Raw genomic sequence first — 22,643 nt, 5'->3', positions numbered from 1 at the left:
TTTTGTTTTGTTAACTATTACTCAGAGACATTTTTTTCCGGTAACAAAACAAAACAGCCCATAGCTAATAACACATTAGAAAAACTTGCTATTGCATTATACAAATAACTATATCATAACTTGACAGGATCCTTTGGGAACCTATTTATTATTCAAATAAGCAATCTGTAACATCATTAACTTCTTTAATTCAAGTAATGGGTAGTAAGGGAAGTAAATAAATAGTTTTCTTTGTTTATACTAATGTGTGTATGTTTAGCTATGTCTTTACAATATATATTTCCAGCCTGTGAGCTAGTAATTATCTAGATTACCTAGATTATCTCTCTATATATATATAAATATATATATATATATACAGTGATATTTGGGGGACACACAGGACATAGCTGTACAGTCTGAAAATGTTTTTTAATAAGCACAAAATGAGCTTTTATCCGCATAACTTTGCTTTTCTTCAGCAGTATATTAACAGAAAGCTGCAGACAGAAAACTTGAAGTCCAAACTGGCAAAAGTCACTTTTAACAATAGTCCCAATCAGGATTTGTAGCCTCTGCTACAGGGGTGTTTTCTGCTGTAATCCCAGAGTCCTAAATCAAAAACTGCTGGTCCGGTTAGCACACCTGAGCACTCACATCGCTTAGGCTGGCCTGTTTTCCTGAGCTTTACCTGGCCTCAGGCTCCAATTCCATTCTGTCTCAAATACACACTTTCATCTATTACCAGCTAGGTGCTTCCTACCCTCTGTCCTGGAAGAGTGCCTGGCCCATCTTTTCCAAGATCCTGAATAAAGAGCCACAGATTTGCAGCACCGCAATTCAATTCTTGTCCAAGCCCTTTAATCTCTTCCCCGGTAAAATAGAGGAAGATGCTGCCAAATACCCAATATCTTTGGCCTCACATACCCCACAATGCTACATTATATATACATACATACATTATATACATATATGATACTAGCATTCCATTCACAAAACAAAAGCCTGTGTACAAAGGTCAGAATCCGCTATTTACTTACCATAGCAATATTTAAGTGAAATTAGTAGAAAATTATAGCATGTCTTTGTTCACAGACTGTCTACCCTTTGAATTGTTACTTTAGGACATTTTGCTGAGAGATTACATAAATTGCAATTCCTGGCCTAGGTCTACAAAATGATTGTTTTCTGGTTGGTGTTCTGATCCTCTACCTTTAACACTTTTGGAATCCCAGACCCAATGGCCCTGATTTACTAAAGCTCTCCAAGGCTGGAGAGAATACACTTTCTTCAGTGAAGCTGGGTGATCCAGAAAACCTGGAATGGATTTCTTAACATAATTTGCTAGCAAATGTTTTGAATCCTGGACCAGATCCATTCCAGGTTTGCTGGATCACCAAGCTTCACTGAACAAAGTGTATTCTCTCCAGCCTTGGAGAGCTTTAATAAATCAGGGCCAATGAGTCAGTGTACATCTCATGTGATCANCTAACTTTCACACAGTCATGTGCATGCTTGTTTCAGGTGTTTGATTGAAACCAAAAGGTCAGCTGTATATCCAGGCAATCAGCAATTTTAGAATTAATTTAGGAATGATGGTTTACATATTCTCTCAGTGGTAGATCTGTTTTAATTATATATTAGTTTTCTGGCTTTCCAAACTGTTTTATTCTATTTTACAGATTTTTTGCCTAAATTTGCAAATGCAGCAGTTGAATAATAAAAAAAAAAATAACAACAGAAAAATAATCACACCCATATTTTATCCATTTAAAGCATCACTGATAGTCAGCACAATGGTGGGCAGATTTCTGAATCTATGTATATTTATTTCAGAGGACACTCAGCAGTTTTACAAGCATTTAAACCCTTTAGCTGCTAGTCGGCATAGCAGTTTTTCAATAATATTGTGGTGTTGTGCTTGGCAAGACCTGTGCAGCTATCATAATGGACTCCAGATTGTTTTACAAAAGAGCTTCTATGCACTAATAATAAATGTACTGGTGGTGGATCTGGAGTAGACAGATTGCTGTTTTAGTGCTAGAGATATAAAACCAGACAGCACAATAGAGAAAGCAATTTGAACAAAGATAAAACATTTCATATCTATATCTTTTAGTAATAATAAGTATTAGGACTTATGACAAAATTTAGTACATTTCTTTAGCAACTGTTAATCTTCTTTTACCCGTAAGCTATTAGACCTTAGCTATGATAAAGGACAACCAATATGTTACTTGATGGGTAAACCCATAATCTATGTCACCATTGAAAAGAAATGGGGCCAAAGTAGGCCTAAACAGCAACATACTTATTCTTTCTTTCAAATACGTTACTTTCCCGGTATATACTGCTGCATTTGTTTGTTTAAAAATCTTTACTATTGTAGGAATGGTAGTGAAGTAGGGCTTACTTCTGGGACGGCTGTAGAAGGAGATTATAAGGGCACTGTGTGCAGATCACTCTATATACAGCCTATACATGGAACTGCCTTTACTTAAATGGCATGTGGTGCAGCAAATCAGGGAAAGGGCAAGAAGAAATTACTTCAGCTCAGGAGACTACTTAATGTGAATGTAGATTTTGAAAAGTAAAGCTTAAACTTCACCTTTATTATTTACAGTTGCATATTTAAAAGTTCAGCCCACATTTTAGGCCATTATCATGTCCCAGTACCTCACGGACTACCACTTGTATGTACTCATTCAGGGGTGTAATCATAAAAAAAGAAGAGGGGGCACGGTACTATGAAAAAGTGCCCGCCCCACCACACCCCAGCCTATGTGTCACTCAAAGGGGTAGAAACTTCCCTCAGAGTGACTTCATGAAACCAGAACCCGCCCACTCTGCCATCGCAGGTCTGAGCTCGAGCGGGTTGTGTTCAGAGAGGCAACCTGGCCACCTGAGCCTGCAATTCCAAACGGGAGACGTAGTCTGCGGCTCTGGCCGTTGCACGCCCCCCCCCTCCCTTCTCCTGACAATGGGGGGCGACCAGTCACAATTATGCTTAGACACAATTCACAACTACTTCAACTGTGGAAGTAAGGGAATGAAAATGAGGATTTTTTAGACCGTATCAGTCAAATTTCTATTTCTGTGGTTACATTTGAACTTTAAATAGTATAATTCTTTGTAGTGGTGAAAAGGAAAAAAAATGGACATTCACCTAGGAATATCATAGGTAGACATAGAATATATCACTTTTCTGACAATTTATGCCATTTTCCAAAGTTCTAGAAACCAACATCTCCACTGTGGGGCCTTTTACAAATAAGGCCTATAGTTTATAGATATATATGTTCTACATTGTTCCTTCAGGAAAAGTCACACTAATTACACTTGTTTATGCCAGAAAGTGCTGTGCAGAATGACTGCACCTGTTATCATGTTTTGTAGAGTGTTTTGAGTATTACAGAGGGATATGGAATGGGCAGGCTCCAATCCTCCCAGGGCTTCATTATACAAAAAGAACATCATTCTTAATTTCCTAATTCTGACTTTGCAAAGATCCCCCGCTTAGCCAGCTGGAGATTTCAGTGTTTTAATAGGGACACCAATCAATCAGTTTTTTCCTATGTTAAAAAGCTTAACTGACTATTGAAAGCGTCTGGAAAATTACTCTCTTTTCTAATTCTGTTTGATGTATTTCCACATAAATAATGGTAGAACACAGAAAAATTTTCTTGATGCCAGATTCACATTGAACCAGCTATGCCACTTGGGCATAAACTGGGAGTTCCATGCCTTGGACATTGTATTTTATCTGGAACGTTAGCCCTGAATTATTCTTTGACTTTTATGTATTACTTTTACTTTTTCTAAACACAGAATGAAAAGAGTAACTAATAAGAACAGAAAACATTGTCTTTCCTTGTTTAGTTAGCTATATCTAACAATACTCTTCTCCTTCAAGCTCCATTCATCTCCAGGCTATACGATTCATTCCAGAAAAAAAATCTTATAATGTTCAAAAGAAGCCTAAATCCATTTATAACATAATAATTTATTGGTTGTTAAATAACATAACTGATTGTTTATATACCTTGAAACCAAGATCTTTTAATTGTAGTTATAGGGGTGCTTACCATCCATTTCTATGGAAAATTCAAGGACAGCCTTATTCATCTCCAGGCTGTAATATTTCCTCCAGAAAAAAATTACTTTAAATGTTCTATCAAAGCCTAAATTAATCTACAACACATCAATCATTGGTTATTAAAGAGCATTCCAGATGTGTGTATACCCTGAAACCAAAATCTATTATTTGCAGTTCATTGGGGGCTTACCATCCATTTATTTGGAAAATTTAAGGACATTGTTTGACTATATTATTACGTATAGTAATGGCTATGATAAGTGCTGGCCCAGATGCTCATTTTTGGCACTCTAAATATCTGCAATCAGCCTGACGAAGTGTGCTTTCCAGAATTATAATGTCCATTCCCCCACTGAAATTTGCATTTTTTACTTTGCTTCTCAACGTTAAACAGGATCTTTATTTATTTAGAGGGTACACCTATGTTAAGTTGGGGTTGGGTAAGCGATTGAAGCCACTGCTAGCTGGGGTCATGAAGGCAGTTGCCCAAGCAAACAATGTGTAACCTTTGAAGCGCCAACAGTCAGAAGTTTCTACTTTGTCTCCATATAAAACCTCGCATTTTAAGCTGCCACATGCATTACAAGTTTTGTTCGCCATCTTTTTAGCTTTACCTACAACTAATAAAGCAAAGAACTACCTAATTGGATATGAATGGAGTAGACTGTTTATTGATATATATCCACTTTAAATTTTACTGAGACTGTATAGATCGTAATATATGTATGATTACCTTTCAGAAACCGCATAGACTGCCTCAGCAATAATTATGTATTATCGAGTACTTCCAGGATCCATATAGATAGTATCAGGTTAAACTTAGCTTAAAGGATTCTGTTGCCAGACCATACCCAAAATTAATTCTCATTTGTGTAAATGTACTTTGTTAGTTGTGATTCATTAACATACATGTCTGTCAGTTACTTAATTTGAGAAGTGTGGTACATGTTAACTATTTTTTGCAAAATAATGCTAAATTACCTTACTTCATTCTTGCTTTTTAATTATCTCTTTGGATAGAAGCAAATATTATGCACTACATGAAGTATCCATAAAAAGCAGAAGGAGGAGCTTGCTGCTGTGTTTTCTAATAATATGCACTATCTGATCTCACACACTTCCTTAGAAAGGCAATGTGTCTTACCCTCGTATACTCTGATTTGCTGTATCGGTGGAGTCTCACTGTGTTACTGTAGTATGGCCATTCATTATTAATCCACAGCTGCACTTAGAGGCCGGGTAGGCACTATTAGAGACTTCCTGCTGAGGCTGGAAGATGAGCAAATACATCTTGGACTGGCAGCTTCCTTTCCTAGACTGTGTCTTAACCCATACACCACCAAAGGTTATATTCTCTCCAACCCTACGCAGGCCGGCAACACTCACTCCCAGCACAATTGTAACAAAATACAAGCAACCTATTTGTTTAGTAAACATATCTTGAATCTAGAATCTGTATTCTAGTCTTTTGTTGCAAGGTTTAACCAGCTAAAAACACAATACTAATGAGCTGCATCTGTCTCTGTCATTTTAAAGAAATATGCATATAGTCTTGCTTGAAGAAAACTATTTCATTCCTCCATAGTTTATTCCAAGTCTAACACAAAATTGCATCCTGTTCACACTATCAAATAATTCCCAATACGTTACATATTTATATTTATTGTGAAGAACAGTGATTATATTTTTTCTCCAGCTTTATCTGCATCAGTTTTAGCATTTTGTGAATTGTTGAATTCTTCTCTCAGCCTCTAACACATTTGATTGCAAAATGGGTTCAAGATCAAATATTTGTTAAAAGGAATCTTTTTTCCTGACTGACTTTCAAATAACACAAAGGGGACTCATGATAAAAAGGGAGACTCTGGTTGCTCTGGATGCCATTTATTATGATTTAAAGTATATATAAACCCAACCACTAAGTTCTCATGAGCTTGAAAAGTAATTTTTAATATTTTTCCAACCTGTAGCTTTCATTAAAACAGTGGGCCTGATTTAATAAAGCTCTCGAAGACTGGAGAAGATAGACTACTGTGGGAGATTCTGGGTGATTCAGCAAATCTGTAATAGGTTTCCTAAAAAAAATCTTTTGCAATTAGTTAGCAAATGTTTTCAATCCTGGACCAGATCCATTCCAGGTTTGGTGGATTGCCCAGGTTCACTCATCATATGTTTCCTATCTACTCCAGTCTTAAGTAGCCATGAATTCGGTCCAATAACTTTTTACCTGGTTATGAAGGTTTATGTTCAATGTGATAGAGGGTTGCAACGCTCTATCCCTGCCTCATAAATATGTTCCTGCATTGTCACCCTGACACATGGGCATGTTTACAAGAGACCATTTCTATACCATTGAATAAGTATGGTCCACCGTTGTCACCATAAGGAAACACATACTGATTAATGCCACATAGTCATCATTGACTGAAAAGAATTGCAAACAGGTTGCGGAAAATAAACATTAGTAAGACATATATGTAACATATCAGCATGCATATGCAAGCCTAGTGGAACCCTAAACAGTAATAAAATCTTGATAATTTCATGTTTTTTCCCAGACAATATGAAATCTGTGCAAGGACCCGTACCAGTGAAAGAGTTAAGCCTCTGTGTGGGGTTGAATGTACAAGAAGCATATAATAAAAGATACAATAATAATTCTCTTTCTTGCTGCCCTCTGGGACATTAATAAGGATCCAGGCTGTGAGATGAATCCCAGCCCTCTGATTTGGGGCTTAATTTCCCAGTTCTGCCCCGGCAAAGGGAAACTTCAGATGTGGACTGTGATTGATGCAGAATCTCCAGATACTTCTAAGAGATATAATATTCTTTCTGAGAGCTGAGCCTCTGTTTTATGTCATTAGGAAGAGAATTAACCCCTGTGTGCTATGCAAAGTAATTCACAGAAACATAAGGGGAACTCCACCCATCATAAAAACCACCAGTGAACTTACATCAGTTTATCTGATATTTTTTTGAACTGTAGCAATCCCTGTACTATGGGTAATAAATCATTTCCCAAAAGAAAGCAACTGTTTGGAGTTAATGATATGCAAATTACAGAAAAATCAGTAGTTGGATGAGATAGCATTGTGTTCAGTTACAGGTAATCCCATAGAAATAGCTTGTTTCACAGGTATCTGGGGAAGGAGCTCAACTGTTTGTAGCAAGTAAATGCTCCAGGGAATTTGGTAACACTTTGCAACTATGTAAACCATTATTTGCAAAATATGGGTTTGGGCAAAATGTCAGAAAGTCTTAAGGTATATGGTTTTCAACACTGGAATCCACAAGCAATTAGCACCCCCCAGCCCCCCAATACAGTCCTTGCCAAACATCCAATTCTTTGCAAACTCTCCCTCCAGGCCACGCAGAAACCCCCAGCTCACATGGAAATGTAACATCATGCCACATCACACAAAGGGCAAAGTAAAAAGTTACACAATACAGGAATTCAATAAAGCCTACCCCTGAATTACTTTCTTACACAGAATCAGAATCCCTATTTATTGTACAGCGCTGCGTAATATGTTGGCGCTATATAAATCCTGTTTATTAATAATAATACTAATAATAATAATAATCAGAGTCTGACAATGTTGTACAGATGCAGACAAGCATGTCAGTAAAGTAAATGTGGAGAGGTCTAGGTGGCTTTTGGAAAGTGGGGAGAAGGTCGGAGACTACCTGTAAGAGGCAACTGGAGGTTACTACTGACAGGCAGTACTGGGTTGGTATATCATGATGTACTTGTGTCAGTGTACTTATGCCGACCTTACCTCAACTTCATGCTTAAACATATGCAAGTGATGAAGAGGGACAGGGGTATAAAGATTGCTGTGGCAGTTATAAATAAATATTGTGACCTAGAAGAAGATTTGATGGATGGATATTTACTATATGTTGTTGTTTTGCCTAGTATATAGGTTTTTAGAACCCCAGACTATCTGAACAGTTATATAATTTATTATGCCACTGCGTTTTGGGAAAGGTTATCATCTTCCTTTAGAAGGTGGGTAATTAGCTGCACCATCATATTGTTTTCTTGTGTACTCTATCAAATAAAGAAAGTGCTGGAAGCTTGTTCATTGGTAATGGTAGCCATTAAGTCCAACTGTCATCATGGGCAAACATGGTCATTTTCTTCTGTTTATGTTTTAAGTGTAGCTGTAGCAGTTCCCCCTGCTGAAGTTTAGTCTGATATGAATTCTTGAATGAACATTTTAATACAATACTAATTTTTATTACTAATATTGTCTTGTATTTAGATTACTCCAACCTACATTGTGGACTTTACAGAGTTCATAGCTATGACACTAACTGCCCCTCAAAGGATCTTACAATCTATTGTCCCTACCACATTCTTAGTCTAATAGCCCAAACACTAATATATTAGGGATGTCAAATAATGCCATTTGACTTGAGCAATGATGCCCATGTGCAGAGTTTTATTTATTGAACAGTATTGTATCTGGTGTATTAAACCGGCATATGACCTGCTCCCCTCCAGTCATGGAGCTCTCTCTTCTTTGCTGAACAAAGAGATCTCCGCGCGGCTTTGCTGCCTAATCACTGCTGCCCTATTTTTTATGAATCAGTGTAGAGAAGTACAATAGATAGCGATTTCTGCTTTGTTATAAATATGCCCCTTAAGGATAATAAACAAACTGTGGCAGGACAATGGATGTAAAAAAGGTTTGATGACAGTGATATACAATACCAGTTCATGTCAATCCTGCTGATAAATGGTTTATTTGTGAATGTATTCCAACAAACATTAGATACTCTGTGAATCTACCAATATGGAATTGTAAATTTCTATTAATGTGAGTTGCAAGCCAACTGATGTCATTAGGTTAAGTCAATGTACTTACCAGGTGATGTTTTATTTCGTCTCTTGTAACAATGTGACAAATTGTGTAAACTCCAAATGTATGCATATAACAAATTGTTAGAGAAAATCACACAGGCCCAAAGCGGATGATGAGTCATACACAGTTTGAGATTTACATATGATCACCTCTGAACAGAGTGACACAATATCAATGACTTCCTATGATATTCATTCTCTAGGCTGTTAGGGTAAGTGTGAAATGTTAGATCACAGTCTCTAATTGAATTTGTGGTTTCCACCAAGTGTGAACATTACCAACATTTATATATTCATGGAGCTAATAACTACATACCTTTCCTATTTTCCTTGCAATACGTTGAATATGTAAAATCGATTTAAACAAGTAAATATTATAAAATTAGCACATACAATGTCTTAATAAAGATACCAAACTAGGCAGAATGAACTTTTCTCATTCCCCACATAATAATTTTGTACATGTTAATTTCTCTTTATGACAATCGAATATAGTAAGTCATAAGCAACTTTTATGGGCTTTGGGAGCCCATTAGGGGTGATTCTTGGTAAGGAGGGGTGCAGAGAGCCAACTTACACTTATCCTAGTAACTAATAAAATGTATGATTGCTGGGAATGTGACAAGACATGGCACAATCAATGATGTCAGTAAATACAGGCCTGGAACAGTTTTATCTTTGTTTCTAAGACAGAGCTTAGAGTAGGCTTTCTATGTGCCAAACTCACAAGTGGAGCTGCCATGGCAAGGAAGCAGTAAATTAGATTTTTCTGCCATAATCCAATTTCCTACAAAAACAAACTACACCAAAAATAGTTTTTACTGAAATCTTTTAGTTTTGCCTACCTAAAATTCTGCACGTATAGTACCTTAATTATAAATGTTTCTTTCAGCTCTCTTCGTACCCAAATAAATAAATTGGCACTTTGGCTAGTGTTCCAAATCGTAGTTTAACCTTTTTAAGTACACTCCTTGCAAACTTTATACTCACCTGTCTCTTCAGCACCGATTTTGGATGTACAGCTTGCTACACAGGAAAACAGTTTGTGTCAGGGTGACCTTTGGAGAGAAGGGTGTTTAATGCATAAAACGACGCCCATATCTGCAAGTTCAGTGCTAGGTGTTTGCCATCTTCTGGCATATTTGTAAAGCGATTTTCTGGATTTCTTAATAAAGAAATGTTATATATGTGAAGATTTCAAGGGAGCTGGTACAGGTAACTACAAGACTTAGGGGAGGAGGGGTGCTGGAAGATAACCGTACTTAAAGTATAACTGAACACAAAAACATGTTATACATTGCAATATACACCTCTTTAGATATGATTGATAAATTAGTTTTCATTGTTCATACTAAGAACATTTTCAGAAAGTAATTTCTAAAAATGCAATACCCTTGCCATTTGTAAGATGACCTGGAATAAAAGAAATGTTATTTTTCTTCTGTAAACATTAAACATTTCTTCATACTTGTCCATGGAATGGACATGAAAGGAGACATGCTTGAAGTTCAGCCTGGTTGGAACAAGGGCTCACTGCTTCCAACAATACAATATCCTATTATGTGATATAGAGTGGCAATACTCTGTCCCTGCCTCCTAGATGTGACCCTGCATTGTCACCCTGACACATGGGCATGAGTGAAATATGGCACAGGAATTATCTTATTTATTAGAATTACCAGGTAGGACAAAGGAAAAGAAAAAAACTGAATGCAACCACCTTATCCAAGAACTAACTTGGCAAATAAATTGTTCACCCTAAAAGCTTCCAGTAAGAAATACTCACCAACCCATGCTTTTATGTTGCCACTCACATGGTTGGTGCCCGGCACTTTTGCTCTGATTAAATAGGGCTTCCAAGTATGGAGAAGCAACTTTCCCCCTATGACTGGCCTGAATGGCTAACCACCAATACAGAATTTTGTAAAGGAAGAGACAGCTATATCATTCGCTTTGGTTTAGCTCTGATCCCACACCAGAGCACGATGGGATCCTACAGCAGCAAGGTGGTGAAGGAGCATGGAATGGTGGGCATATTTTGCCGAATGGTGCACTACCAGAAGACAATATTCCACTGCGCTGAGTGGGACGGGAAGACTTCAGGAAAATCTGGTACTATCAGCAGACACTTACTCTATAATATTTACCACATATAATGGGCTTTGTCATGACTTCTCTAACCCTGCTTTCATGAATAGAGTAGGGCTCCCCTGTTTAAATTACAATCATAACACTAATGAATTTATGTATCTGAAGTCACAATATTGAGACTTTCTATCACTCAAGCACAGTGTATCTGAGTATATCTTTATGTAGTACTGGTAATTGCTTGCATCTTCCTAATATTTCCCTATTAATAAGACAATTCATTACGGGTTTGCTGTCACAACAAATATCCCAATTATCTTTTTCTTTTTTTAATTATGTTTCGCTGCAGGCAGATTGGGTGCATGTTCTGCTTTATTGAAGATAACGTGTGCATGCCCTGCTGCTCGTGAGCTGTAGTTTTGTTTTATATGCGACCTCTCTGAGCTTATAATGTTAATATTCATAAGGTGAGAAAAATCAAATGATAAAATGAGCCCTAAGCTGACAGACAGAAAAATATTTTATGAGCTTAGATTTCACAGGAAAAATACAACATTCTAGGGTTAAAATAGACTACAGCAATGTAAAATTTATGTCTTAGCCCGTCAGATCTCAGCCAAAGCCGACACTGCAATATGTAGCATAAGTAACCCCTATTACAAAATCTTAGATGGCCATTGAAGGAAATGTGTTGGTTTGCTGTAGTGATAATGCTTTGACTTTAATACTCTATGAATCACTAACCTGAAGTATGTTAACCACAAGTTCAATCAGGGACTTTCAATTTAAATGTCACATTAACCACAAAAAGCCTACAGAATTAAATGCAGAGAGACAAATGCTGTTGTCATTGTCACTCATTTCTGACGTGCTTGTAGGTAAATACAAAAGTTTGTATTACTCACTTCAAATAAATACTTCTAACTTCCAATGTGTTTTTCTGTATCAGTTTGTTGTACCTGTACATTTGTATCTCTCACATTGTAAATGGTGCAAAGCAATACATTCTCATGTAACCTAATAGGTACAAGCCTTGTTGTACATTGTGAGGATAGGATTTACTTGAGTGGATCAAATAGGATCAAAACTCTGGCTTAATGAAATACCACAAATGTCTAAACTCATGTTTGTAAACTTACAGAAAACCTACTGACTATTAAATAAAATCCTTCTCCTAAAGGATACATTTTATAGCGTTCTACCACCCATGCTACTAAGGTTTGCTTTCTTGAAGAACTAAGCTTGCTAAAGAAATCTCATACACTTCTAGATGTCTCATTCCCTTCTGCACGTCGTGGTTCTTCCCACCTGGCCCTATATGACTGCTGTCTTCTGTAGTGATATAGGAACCCATGGAGGTATACATGGAGCACAGAATGGGACCAGTAGTTAATCCTGTTTTATAACAGGATTAACATAAAGTTCTAAGTGTGGATGATGATTTAGCCATGGATGTTGGAACATCCCTATGATTCCCATACCAAAAAGCCTGATGTGATGAGTTCTTACTATAAGCTGAAACATCAGCACTGAAGGATGATGGTACACTGAAACTTCCTACTTCTCTATTATTGAGCCTGTTGGAATGTGTGAGTGTCCTAAGGCTGTAATCTAAATAAATTCATTTATTTTAGCACAGTTGTGTGCTAGGCTGCATGGCAACTTAATGAGTGTTGGGTACAATTGTTTTGTATTGTACTTAGCTGCAGTGCAATTTGATAGCTCAGTTCTCAACTGGGTAACAGATGGTAATGGTAGCAGAGTCACACGGTTATTTTTCAAAATATGAGGCAACTGCATGGTAAGTTGGATACCTGCACATTGCTTAAACAAAGGTAACAAGGTCAGAACTTAACAATGTTTCCAACAGTTGTCACTGTAGTTTCACTATGTATAAGAAGGGTTTGTAGTCTTGGAACAAAAGGTCAACTGACCCAATTTAAGTCAGGAAACCACATTGTACTTTTGGATTTTCAGAAAAAGTGTTTTTAAAAGCCAACGCTACTATTAGATTGGGAACCTTTAACACAATTATAAATAAAGCTCTTTCAGTTTATACTGCTCCTGGTATATAGTGTAACAGCTACTTGGGATGGACATGCACCTCCTTCTTAGTGCTCTACTCTTTGACTTCCGTTATCCAACACAAAGTATTGAGCTTTAAATGTATACTGGATAGAAAGGGGAGCCTGGAAATCATCTCTAATTCACAATAGGTGATGGTATATATAAAGAGGATTAAAGTGATTCTAAAACCAATGCTTTTGATTGTTTTGGTAAGAAAGATTTAGGGAATGGTTAAAAACCTTGTCATGTTTCTAGTTGCAGTCTGTGTTCCTCATTAGGGAGGTTTACTCTATTTTTTTGTACTAATGGCAATTGTTCTTAAGACAGAAAATGATCCTAAATTTCACATTTTCTAATGTAGGTTGTGTCCCATCATAAAATAATAGTATGCACAACATATATGCACATTATGGTACCATTACCTTACACATGTGTCCTTTTCCAGTGTTGTCCAATCCAGGTGACCAAAAAAAAATTCCTATTTTCCTCTTTCACTTATGATGGAAGTCTCCCCAATAGGACATAGATTGGCATTCCATGCACTATGCCAAATGAAAATTAAAAAGTTTAGGCTTTACAATTACTTTAAAGCCAAACTCATGGATTGATGCAGAGTAGTGGTTAATGTATTTTCAATTAGTCTTGTTTTTTAAAAAGTGTACTAATATATGAGAATGCAAGCCCATATGGGTAATGTGTAAAAATTATATCAAGTTTGGAAATATATATTTTTTTACTAAAATTAGAAAACCATAATAATACAGTACAGACCCTGTACTAGTCAGCATTATAGTTTATGTCCCAAGTATCAGAAATTTTCTTGATTTTATAGTCATTTAAAATGAATTGCAAATCAAAATCCAGTGGTGTTCACTGCTTTGCTTCTTATTTGCTTCAGGAACAAAATACAAAAAACTATTAATAGGGGGAAAAGGGAATTTCAAGCATAAAAATGTATTTAGGTGTATTAGACCTGTAATCTTTTTTTTATCCTTTTGTTAATCCATATAGTTCAGAAAGATAGCAATGTTTAGATAATACACAGTGGTTTTAGTTAACAGCTAAACACACCCCAGCTGTAAGTGATTCTGGCATAGGGGATTAGTGCATTTATTGTAGCAAAGTGTTATTATTGCTTTAGCCCCATTTACCAATAGAATATCTTTGTCCTTTACAAGGTGAAACAGAAAGAATAAAAAAAAAAAGAATTTGGATTGTGAAAAGACAGAAATATATTAAAGCTTTCTGTATCTATACTTCACAACGGGGTCTAAGCAGAGTAATTTTAGTGGCAGAGCCAAAGTCCTTGAGGCAATGACTGCAAATTATATGATACAGACGTATTTGCTGCTATTCCTGGAACCCATCAAGCTGAGATTCCCAAAATACACACCTCACTCCTGCATCTGATCCACCAGCCGAGAGGCAATTGGGACAAATTTGCAGATAACCGGTTGGGAAACACACGGTAGAGTCTAATCAGCCTTTATTTCCACGAGTTCACAAACGTTGGTTAAGAGATAAAAATTACAGGTTAGATGTTGGATGACGTACCACAGATTGTACAGAGACCTGTATTAGGGATTGCAATGAGTAGGCAGCAGTGCTCTGCCGCATTTGCCCTTCCCTGGCAAGCAGGGGGTTACAAACATATAAAAAGGAGACAGATTATGGGCTTACTGTCTGAGGGCTCAGATCATACAGATAATTCACATCAGCATAAATATAACACAGGTATAAAGAATCTCTTCCAATTCATTAATAGAGAGCTGAGAGGTTAACAGACACAAACAGATGTCCACACAGAGGGGGACATATCTAATGTTATTTCTAGTAGGCCAGTTTCAGACTCCCCGTCCTTCACCTCCTAAAATTTTCTGAAGAAGAATAACATTTGGGGCTGAATGACCTCAGTGGGATAGTTTAAATAGGTCACTGTAAACAAAATGGTGTTTTACAAATGGCTGTCTTAGCATGTACGACTGCTTTGTAGACATTCAAAGATTATGTCAGTGGAGAGAATGTCTGAACAAGCGAAAAAAGCAGATGCAGAGGGGGACAATAAAGTCGATTTGTTGCTTGGCATTGCAAGAAAAAAGTAGTTTGCTTCAAGAAGAAAATAAATTTAACAACGATATTATCAAGAATAATGTGTTCAAGTAATTCCTCTGAATGTATGGTTTTACTACAGAGCATGCAGATGAGGAATCAGAGATAAGGCCCGTAAAAAACTTGGGTCTGTCACAATACCTAATGGTTTCCACAGCGGTCCCTGCTAAACGGCCCTGCTGCCCTTGGCAGCTCGGCAGGGTACACAGGCACTTGCACCAGCTACTTTGATACCCTGCATTGCTCCCTTGTGATTTCTGACCTGACCTGTGCCTGAAATCTGACCACATCTGTCTGCCACCTGCCCTGACCTGTGTCTGAAATCTGACCACGTCTGTCTGCCGCTGCCCTGACCTGTGCCTATAACCTGACCACGTCTGTCTGCCACCTGCCCTGACCTGTGCCTATAACCTGACCACGTCAGCACTGCACCAGCTACTTTGATACCCTGCATTGCTCCCTTGTGATTTCTGACCTGACCTGTGTCTGAAATCTGACCACATCTGTCTGCCGCCTGCCCTGACCTGTGTCTGAAATCTGACCACGTCTGCCTGCCGCCTGCCCTGACCTGTGCCTATAACCTGACCACGTCTGTCTGCCGCCTGCCCTGACCTGTGCCTATAACCTGACCACGTCTGTCTGCCGTTGCCCTGACCTGTGCCTATAACCTGACCACGTCTGCCTGCCGCCTGCCCTGACCTGTGCCTATAACCTGACCACGTCTGTCTGCTGCCTGCCCTGACCCTCGCTTGGCCCTGTACTGCATTTGAGGCCACTCCAGCCCTTCTTCTTAGGTAGGGTGACCCTAAGAGTCATAACCTGGTAACCCCCAGCAGCAAAGTGCCCAGTGGCCTCCCAGCTACTGGCCCATCACCCCTTGTGGGGTGCCCTGGTGAAGACCTGGTGTCACAGCGCCTTGGGTGATCCCGTGCTACATGCCTAGGGAGATCCTGACAGGGTCCCAACATACTTGCTAATTATTCACTAGCTAACCTGTACAGAATAAAGCAGCTTACTGAAGTCATTATGGACATTACCTTATGAGATTTAAAAAATCTTTAAACATAACAGAAAAATGAATAATAAAAATACAAATTACATTATGACATCAGCATTTTGATTCCTCATAAAAATACACAAACATTTGTGCCTAGAGCAGAAAATTGAGATTGAAATGTTTCCGAAAATGTGTGATTGTGGACAACAAACCAGCCTTTACAAAGAGTTTAATGTCACCCATCAGTAAATCCTTCCATCCACCCAATACCTTAATTACTCTGCCACTGGAAAGTAATTTGTGTCCTTCCTTGCATATACTGTGACAGTGCACAAACAAAATAAAAAGCAAAAAGAACATGTAGTCTGTTAGCAAGTACATTAGTGCAAATTTTAGACCCAACTAATGTAGTTCTAATGTAAAAACAAAAGTTTTTTTTTTTTTTAATTACCCAACATGCCCTAAAAGCCAAGATTCTCTAAATGCTGATCCACAAACCTATTTCTTAACTGGAAGAGTACATTAATAGCCCTCTACAACCCTGCAAGCTGGAGTCCACTCATGCCACCTGTAATTTGGTAAATATGCATGTTGCTTCTGTTGTTAGGCTATGGTGCAATTTATTTTGAGTGGCACCCCAACAAAAACTACACAATTTCCATGTTCTGCAACACACAATAGGGATATTTTGTACCAGATTTAAAATCTAGGACACAGAGCACACAATAATGGGTACACTCTTTAAGCTAAGCTACAAAGCCCTGCAAAACTTAAATATATTTCTTAATACCAAAATGTATAAATTATGGAGGGGGGGGGGAATAGAAAACGTCAAAGGGGGCAAATAAGACCTATAATACTGCACAAGGAGTAAAAACAACAATGTTTGCACAACAGGAAACTTCTGGACAGTGGCAACTCCATATATTATTATCCATGTCATGCACACAAAATATTTACATATTGTGAGCAAGCAGCAAAAAACAAGCCCTCTAATGCAACCAGCAGATGTTTCAAAGTTGATAGAAAGCAACTAAAACTTGACTTTAGAGTCCATTGAGAATAGAAATTTTAATTAAAAGCAGGCAGGGAGGTCAGGAATGACCTATTTTAAATGATTTTTACTGCATGGTAAGAAAATGTTTAAAGTCTGGACATATGTGCTGTATAAAATAAATAAAAAAGAAATGAGCCCTAAAATGATGAACGAATATACACCCCTCTTTGATATTAAAATATTTGTTGCACCCCCAAAAGTTTGCTTCAAGGAATAGGCATAATTGGGGAGAAGGCATGCAAAGCCCTGTTTTTTTTATTTTAATCAAGCAGAAAGCAGTGATGAAGAAACAGGAAAACACGGTTAGGATATCTTGATAAGATGTGACAGAGAAGAGATTACTGGTAATTAAAGGTTAATTAATTTACATGATCAAACTTCAACATCACTGCTGATCTAAAATCACATTTCTTATTGCTCTGCTCATTTTGTGTTTGACCGGGGTTTCATCTGTGGCCACCCTAACAGGATGTAATCATGTGGCAGGCACATCACAAAAAACTAATTACCACGTCTCATCTGAATGTCATTGGAGATGAGATTATTTAGAATTAGAATTTAACTCAACTCAGAACAGTTCATAGCTAATACTGTATCTCAATTTAAATATGAGCTATACATGGGTCATATTATCTAACTGACAGGCGTATCTTGGCATTAGAAAAAAATCATGTTTTATCAATTTGCAGTGTTTCATGAACAGCTGATTTATGGTACAATACAAAAAAATATATCAATAAATTCTAAATTCAAATCATTCACATTCAAGGTTTAAAAATAAATTTAGAACAGACAAGGTTTGGTTTTATCTATTTTCTTTCCTTAAAAAAACATTTAATATCTGAACTCCTAAGAATAATGGAGCTGAAGACATCCAATGTCTTACCCCTCCCAAAACCACAAGGTAAGTGGAGCACGTAATGAATCTTTAAAAGTGCAATCAAGCAACCAATTAACAAACCTCCTTCAAAAACACAATAATTAATCTGAGCACCAAGATAAATTGTGGTAGGTCTAATGGACATCAGAACATTACAATCTGTTGTCCTGACCCTGTGATAGAGATTTTGATGATAAATGATGAACAGGGTCCTACTATGAGTCGTGAAGGGGTTTGTGCTTAAATACCATAATAAGAAAATCTGTTACTTTACCTTCAAGGACACTGTGAGTTATGTTGTGGTGTACAATTAGAGGGTAATAAAATTAACACAAGCCTTGTAAATTATTCTACTTATTCTTCAGATTAAAGACTTGTCTTTTTGTTGATGGAAAAAAAAACAGATAATTGTTGAGATTTATGGACAGGTTTATGGAACTGCTTTTGTACCAAAAGGATGAAAACACTGGAACAGGGTTGCTGTTTACAAGGAAAAAAATTAGTGTAAGACTGGTTTCAAACAAATTTTTTCGCACGTTACGTAAATAACGCAGAAATTAAAAATTACAGGAACATGCCATGTTACTAACAACAAACGATGAATATTTCCTCTTAACTTCTAATGCACATCAAAAATTGGAATACAATACAAGAGAGCAGATCTCACACACATAATATTGTATTAACCTTAAGATCCTGACCATTTTACAGTATTAAAAATTAGATTTAGGGTTGGATGCTCACATGCTCAATGTTTACTAATGTCCACCTTTTAATTATTATATTATTCCATATCTCATTGGTATATAGAGATAATACTTATTAGACATTAGGGAGATTAGCCCCAAATACCAAAACATTTTTAAACAAGGCTTTGTAATATCAATACATTTTAGATATACTTGTGAAGAAATCAATAAATGTTATCTTAACAGGTGTTAAAAGAAGACAGAGCAATTGCAACCTGAGTGTTTATTCTATTTAAAACCCAACTAAAGCCCAAATTGAGGAAGGCACTTTCTAATAGCAATCAGATTGATAAGTAAAGTGAATGTTTGTTTCATGGGTCAAATGTGCTTGTACACTGCACCTAGCTGTTAAGGAATACAGGGGGCATTGACTGGAAGTTGTCAGGACAGGACAGGGGCACCTGTGCACAAAAACAAGCTAACAAAGTTTGCTCAACAACTGGTTTCTCCAGTTCTAATAAAACTAAACTGAAGCAAGCAAAAATCGTGTACACTGGCATGGAATCCCAGTTAAGATAATGTAACTCCCACACATACACACAGGAGTTGCTTTATCGTGGAACAGAATCATGCTGAGATAGTACACCGAGCTATGCATGTATGTACTGGTGGAAAAATCTTTGACAAAGGAGCCTTTAGAGACTCTTCTGCCATTAAAAAGGCTGCATATCAGCATTTTAGTCCCGCTTTAAGCACTGCATGCTATACAAGTACTGTACAAATATGGAAAAATAAAAATAAATGGCTGTTAACCTTTTATGTAGAGAATGTTAATACATAGAAGGGCTTGCAAAATGTATTATAAACTGCTATGAATTGTAATGCAAACTCATGCAAATTGGTTAGACAATGTTGTGACAAGAAAAGGAACATCCTTCATCTACTAATTAACACATGGATTGTCATTTTGTGAAAATTTGCATTTCACTAACATAGCTCATATACAGATCTGCACAGCATGGGTTTTTGTGTATGAATGTCATAATATTATGATATAAGGCTGTCCAGTGCCAAGGCTGTGCAAACACAATGCATGTGCGACTAACATGTATTGGCATTTAAAGGCTGTCATATATGAGAAATGCATTCAACACAGACTAATAATCAGTTGTTCTTTTTTCATTGTGAAAAAAAAGAAAACAGTCTGCACCCTCCATTAAGCACAAGACAGGCTGAAACTTAAATCAATACAATGATGATTAAAATCTGATCTATAATGCAATACTGAAATATCTGTCATTAGAAACACAGCTTGAGTAAAAGCTGTAATGCAACGGTCGGTCACTGTCAACCTTGACTACAACAAGAACTGTCAGCTGTAGGATTCTTTCCCTAGCCTAGTGTGAAATGTTATGGAAAATGCTATTCTGTTGTATCTTCAGTAATGGGATCCAACAGGAAAAATCTCCTCATTGACTGTGATCTTCAATATTGGAACCTCCGCTGTGGTTAGATGATGCTAAGGTATACCAATGTCCAATGAAACATGTTTTGTAGCAAAATAGCCCAAATTACAGTAGCCTCAATACAATAAAAAAGAACATATTCAATGCAGGTAGATAAATGTTTAAGTGCACTAATCACTAATTAGAAATCATTTAGGGTCCATTCTCATTAAGCTGTTCAATGAGATTTTGCATTGTCTTGAGCATCAACATGTCTTTCATTAATGGTATTGAATTGCCATTAAGAATAATAATGAAAAAATGCAAATGTTGAGCTTTGTAGTAATGCACATGGAAATGTGGTCAATGTGCTTGCCTATTGTGAATGGACCTTTATTTACCAGTGGACAGTGTGTGTATTTTCCAGACAAATAGTTGTCTCAGTTAATGTATCACTAATTATAAACACACAACCACCAATCGGCATTGAATATATCCTACCAAGGTACAGATAGCATTTGGGGGCTTGTATTAAAGTTAGCTATCAGTATAGTAACTTTGGAATCTTCTGTTTTGCCACTACTGCTATAGATGTCTCTGTATAAAAATGGCATCATCTATGAAGAACATCATATTTATCAACGTGTTCAAAATCAAACATTTTTCTTGTTGTCTACTTACTATGAAACTATTGAGATACATTTGCAAGTAGCTTTTAGGGGAATGTTTTTTAAGATCAAACAATCTAGAGCAGGGGTGCCCACCAGGTCTACCGGTAGATCGCAAAGGGAAGGCGGGTAGTTTGTGGAGCCCTGCCTTTCAAAATAAATTCTACCGCGCACAGGAGTTATTAGGTCCAAGTTTTTAGTAGCTTGCAAGCCAAAATAGTGTGGGCACCCCTGATCTAGAGAATAATTTTGGCCTTAAGGAATTATAGCAGGTAGTATAAGAGCAGTCTGAGGTGCAAACAAGATAATTATTGCCATCACTTTTTCGGTTCCTAAACAGTGAGAAGTATGAGACTGGTACAGGAGTTATGATTACTCAGAGATACCTTTTCTGTAGGACAGCATTATCAATTCATAAAAGAAACAAATGTCATTATGAACTGGATGCTGGGGAATCACTGCATTTGGTCTAAAACACTGATAACATTGCTATTGATTGGCATATTTCCTGTTTCCTCTTGGACAAGAGTCAATGCCATTGCATTATTATTATATTGGTTTAAAGCTGTATCCATATTAAATGGCCATTTGAATAACAAGGGTCTTAAACAAAAGAAAAGGTAGGATAAACCATTTATAAAATGTCAGTAATTATTTAACCTGGATAGACCCTGAATAGGGTAATTTTAAGGTATTATTCTTCTTGCTTAATTACAGCCACAATAAAAAAATAACATTTGAAAAATAATATTTTGTACTATTTTGGATCCACCAAAATATTACGTGTGGATATTTTGTATTCTCATATTTAGCACTAGGTGGATGAATTTTTCTGTATCTTCTTACCCTTTTTAAAATCTTGTTTAGAGTTCTCAATAACTTAAACTGAATTGTATACACAATCAATAGGTAAAAACAACAACCTATCCCTCCTTTCTTTTATCCAATTTTAAATTACAAATAGCATGATTGAAAGAAGACAACTTCTGCTTTTCCCTCTCCTTAGAACATCCATGATGCTCTGGGATTCCTTTCTCAAGTAGTACAATTTTGGGGGAAAAAAAAAAATATATATATATATATATATTTATATATATATAAAATATATATATATTAAGAAGATGCATTGTTGTACTTACAAGAAAATATGTTGTTGTGTTCCTAATAGGGATTATATGATTTTTAGTTCCTACTCTATATACCAGAGAGCATATCACTTACCAGCACCAAAACTGGATGGATAAACAACATACAAAGCAGCTAGACAAACATAGAGGAAGAGAGTCTAGCATGCATAATGTATAACAAACTGTGTTATCTGTCTATTTAGAATCAGGCTTTGATATATGATAAATATTACACCAAAATATATATCTAAAATTGATGATATTGACTATAATAATACTTGCATCCTCTAAGTTGTGTATTTGTACCTTTCTATGTTTGTTTTGAACACACATTGCCAATTGCTGGGTCAGTCTATTTTCATTTTATTTTTTTCCAAGTTTACTTTCAGCTTGGTTTCAAATAAGTGTTACTAATTGCTCCCTAATGAATTCACAAGCTACATATTTATTTAAAAATCAAGCTCTCAATTCATTTAATTACAATGTTCTCATCTTGAAAGTACTTGTGTTTTGGTTACACCAAATTATAGGGAACAAATAGGCTTTCCATAGGTAATTATGCCTCTTGTCA

At 36.7% G+C, this 22,643-nt stretch overlaps 1 protein-coding gene across 3 annotated transcripts in view; it reads right to left on the bottom strand.

Annotated features, from left to right (window-relative positions):
• The window catches only part of NTNG1 (netrin G1), a 167,501-nt gene that overhangs the window by 100,492 nt on the left and 44,366 nt on the right, over positions 1–22,643 (bottom strand). The window lies entirely within an intron of this gene.

The sequence above is a fragment of the Pyxicephalus adspersus genome, chromosome 8 (assembly GCF_032062135.1).
Source record: "Pyxicephalus adspersus chromosome 8, UCB_Pads_2.0, whole genome shotgun sequence".
NCBI lineage: Eukaryota > Metazoa > Chordata > Amphibia > Anura > Pyxicephalidae > Pyxicephalus > Pyxicephalus adspersus.
This window is presented reverse-complemented; position numbering and strand designations above follow the sequence as displayed.